This window comes from Hesperophylax consimilis, chromosome 27, assembly GCF_061612785.1.
Source record: "Hesperophylax consimilis isolate HC1 chromosome 27, BYU_Hcon_1.0, whole genome shotgun sequence".
Classification (NCBI taxonomy): Eukaryota; Metazoa; Arthropoda; class Insecta; order Trichoptera; family Limnephilidae; genus Hesperophylax; species Hesperophylax consimilis.
Window position 1 is genome coordinate 26518378 of NC_142862.1, and position 4339 is coordinate 26522716.

Genomic DNA, 4339 nt, shown 5'->3' on the forward strand with positions numbered 1-4339 from the left:
AAATGGGTCTTTTTCCGAGGCCGACTAGAGTACACGCAATGCTATCTCTAATTTAACTTCGCTGTTTAAAATAGTCTAGGTAATCACTTTGTTTATTTAATATGCTTGCGGTAAAACAACACAAAAATCAGCAGTAAAAACGAGAATCAACAACAATCGCAGCCATTTGTAAACTGTCATTGGTCGGTGGTACTGATTTTATCACGTTTCACTTCACAATACGTTTTTTTCAATGTTTAATAACCAAATCTAGATTAGACATACTAGGTAGGTACCTACCCATTTACGGAACTCTCTCTCTCTCTCTCCTTGTTTTCATCACCCTTTCACTGCCTTTCAGGTCCCACATCAAAAAATACTATTCAATGATTGTGGCATATGATAAATACTAATGGCGCGTTCTCACTTGATGAATTTATAGAAAAAAAATTCAATTCCATTCAAGTCATTGATTTTATGAAATAGATCAAAGAATAGATAAGGTGTGATCCTTGCTTAAGGTATGCACATTCTTCTTCTTTCGTATGGTGGGGTGGTCAGAGGGGGACATCTAGGTCTGCGAGCCATTCTAGGGCCTCAGGCGTCGCCATGTAAGCCTCATCAATCCCGCCGGGGAATGAGTGGAGCGGGCATTCGTTGACCACATTTTTGGTGATCTGCACCGCACCACATTCGCACATCGCCGACTCTTTAAGGCCCCATCTGTGCATGATGTGGGCACAGCGGCTATGGGAGCACCTTAACCCATTGATGGCGGACCTACGCACCTACCAACGGATAACATAATAAGATTCACACGTACACAGAGAGAAATAAAGTCTAACTTATTGCTAAAATAGCAAAAGGTTTTGCTGCTGGTGCAAACCAGAGCATGACCATTTGGACACACTAACCTTTTGCAGAATTAGCAAAACTCGTATTGCAAACAAGGTGCAATATGTATTGCAGCTTTAGCAAAACCTTTTGCACGTACTGCAAAATACGTATTGCTAATGTTACAGAATGGTTTGGTAATTTAGCAAAACTTTTTGCACGTACTGCAAAATACGTATTGCTAATGTTGCAGAATGGTTTGGTAGTTTAGCAAGACATATTGCACGAACTGCAAAATACGTTTTGCGAATGTTGCAGAATGGTTTGGTAGTTTAGCAAGACATATTGCAAACCTTCAAATACTTTATTGCTAAAGACCAGCTTAACATTATGCAGCTCCTGAAGAACATTCTTCAAGACCTGCACAACATATTGCTACTCCTTTATCTTGTCCATAGATGCTGTACAGAAAACACTTTGTTAACATTTTAATACATTTATGTACATGTCAACATTACAATTACAACAATAGCAAAATTAAAACAGCTGGGCTCATCAAGACAATTAAGGATTAATATTTATTGAGATACAACAAGAAACATCTGCTAAAATGTCGTAAAATGTGGACTCTGACTGGGTATTGCATGTATTATTAGTAAAACAGATTTATTAATTTTTTTTTTATTTTTTTTTTAAGAAAATCTACAGGTATTATTACATTTATAAATACAAACATGATAAAAATACAAATAAAACCCTGCTAAATTCGTGAACGTTATGAATGGCCGTTAAATGGCGCAAAAGAAGTTTAAACGATGTGTGGATTGACTTACACACAAAACACGTAGGCATTGTATTTACGAGTTATAGTAAATAGTATTATAGATATAGATAGATATTATAGTTACACGTTCGGTACTGCAGATTTAACACCTTCTATGTCAGCAATAAGTGCGTTTACTGCAGGACACTCTCTATCGTAAGTTGTACGTATTTTGTAAACGTACTGTTGCAGCCACAACCACACAGAGTTGGACTCAATTGGGTAACAAGCATGTAGGGCCTGGAAACATTTAAATGCTACATCTACGGCACGTACCGCCGAATTTAACTTGTACATAAGTTCGTGGTTGATAACTACATAGAACGCTTTTTCGGTGTCACCAACGACGAGGACGAAAGGCTGAATTGTCTGCTTCCACTTCCTCATGTTGGCCATTTTTTGGTCGAGTTTGAATTGAAACTCGCCCATTACCTGCAAACAAAGTAATAGAGGGTATTATTTTAGGAAAAAATGAACTAGGATTAAAAGAATAAATTAGAACTCAGAGTATGTTGCTACAAATTGGAAGAAGGAATATTTTATACATAGGACCAATTCTGTATAATAAGCTCCCAAAGGTTTTAAAAGAAGTGACTAAAAGTAGAAACAGTTTTAAAAGAGAGGTAAAGGATTTTTTTAAATCACGTTGTTTTTATAGTTTGGACAAATTTATGGGCAGAAAGGATTGCACTTGTAAATATTGTGGGAATGTAGGTTAGGATATATGCAATAAATGTGTATTTATATTTATAGAATGACTAGTTTCAAAGCCTGTAAATCTAGAAAGAATTTACAAAAGGGCGTGTACTTGTAAAATGAAACAAAAAAAATAAATGAAATGAAATGAAATTTTGTTAACACAAGTGTCTATTCTTTCGAGCCGTGTACCCGCAGATAGAAATTTTGTTTAAAACTCACGCGAATGTGAAGCAGGAAGCCCTCCTGCGACTCCAACTGGCTTGGCCGCCATGACGTCTTGGCCTTCGATTTTTTTAAAGAGAGGACAGGGAACATGTAGCCAAAAGTTTCAACGAGGTGATCTCGGTGCCCACTGTAACAAAATAAAACCGAAAATGATTTGCAATTCAAAATGTTTATTTAAACTTTAATCTTTCAGCTAAAGCTGTAAAAATACTTTCATAGTAGGTATAATAGGTGTACTATAGTTACTACTTACAGTTGCTGTCAGCAAGGATTGCCTGAATCTGCTCAGACCTTTTCGATGAAGCAAACTTCAACACGGCTTTGGAAAGCCGCGGCCACCCTACAAGAAGCTTGTCCCCCTGCTTCGGGTATAAGTAATTAAAGTCGTCTTCAAGCTGAAATAAGTAAGATCGTGATTAGGCCCGTGTTGTAGATATTGTAATCTAGGTACGTCAAATGAGGTTTCATCAATTTCTGGAAACAATAATTTAATATACAGAATATTATCTTACCAAAGCGTATCCAAGTGGGGATTTTAGCGGCGGGTACTTGCTAAAGTACTCGGAGATTGTTTCAACCTCAGAAGTCTTTCCTTTGAGGTATTCTTCCAATAGGCTTTGACTTTTCCCCAAGGCTCGCTTGAAACTTGGAGGAATCCAAGAAACTCTTTCACGTCACCGTCGCTGAACTCAGATACAGCTATGTCAGCTGTCACTTCTGTTGCAGTTTTAGCTGCAGAAACAGAGGATGCTGTAACAGACATTGAAATAGGTATAAAAAAATAACATTTCTTGTCCACAATTAGATTTTTGGGAAGGTAATGATTTACCTATGAACTATAGTTATAAACTCACCCTCCTGCTTTTCTTGTTTTAAGGTTCGTTTTAGGCTGTGCACCTTGTTTACTAGCTTTCCTCTCGCAGCCAATTTTGGTGGCCCTTTGCAGTATGGTATGTAATATATTTCTTGTTGTTCGCATGGGAACAAGTGGCATATCTCCTTGATCCAGGCTAAATATTCGCTTTCCCCAATGCTGGAAATAAGTATACGATTATAAATAACTATACATGTGTATATTGGTAAACGAAACAGTTAACATGTAGCGTTAAATGACCGAGCGGCGAACAAAGACAGCTGCAGATTATGGGAATGACTGCGTTTTTATAATTTTCTTTATAAAAACCGATCAACTGAAATTAACATTAAAAGGATGGAATTTATGTTTAAAAAAAATTTACCATGATTGGTCAAATCTGGTGACCTGTACTACCTACTGGGCTGACAAAAAATCAAAACAACAGTGCATTTGAGTTGAATGGAGATGTTTCGTTTGCTCGATGATCTGCAATACTCAGAACGATATCTATACTTTAAATATGATAGGTATAGAACTGTATTTGCTAGAGATCTATCATTTTCAGTTAATGCATGAAGCCATTAGGTACTACTTAACCATGCAGAGATCTACCAGTTATACCTTAATTAACTTGAGAAATGTCATGTCTGCAGTTATTTCTGTTAACAGTTATAAAGTTAGTCGGTATCTATACATAGCAACAATGTGGCATGCGTAGACCAGGGTTCAAGTTCTCGACAAGATAGACATTTTTGAAGGGAAATCAACATTTAAAAATCTGATGTGTGCTTACATTCGATTGTTGTCTGCGTGGAGAATGTGTGCCGCGATCGCGATGCACAGCTTTGACCTAGCCTTCGGACTCAGTGTCCTGTTGCTTATGCAGGCTGGGATAATCTTTCCACAGATGTTGGATAGTTCCT

General features: G+C 37.3%; 1 long non-coding RNA gene across 1 annotated transcript; it reads right to left on the reverse strand.

The window, feature by feature from the left end:
• Positions 1-3189: 3189 nt before the first annotated feature.
• Positions 3190-4339, reverse strand: LOC149410853 (uncharacterized). The gene is made up of 3 exons (XR_016304991.1): positions 4210-4339; positions 3415-3593; positions 3190-3310 (listed from the first exon to the last, which is right to left on the reverse strand). It is a non-coding gene; the product is annotated as an uncharacterized LOC149410853 (long non-coding RNA).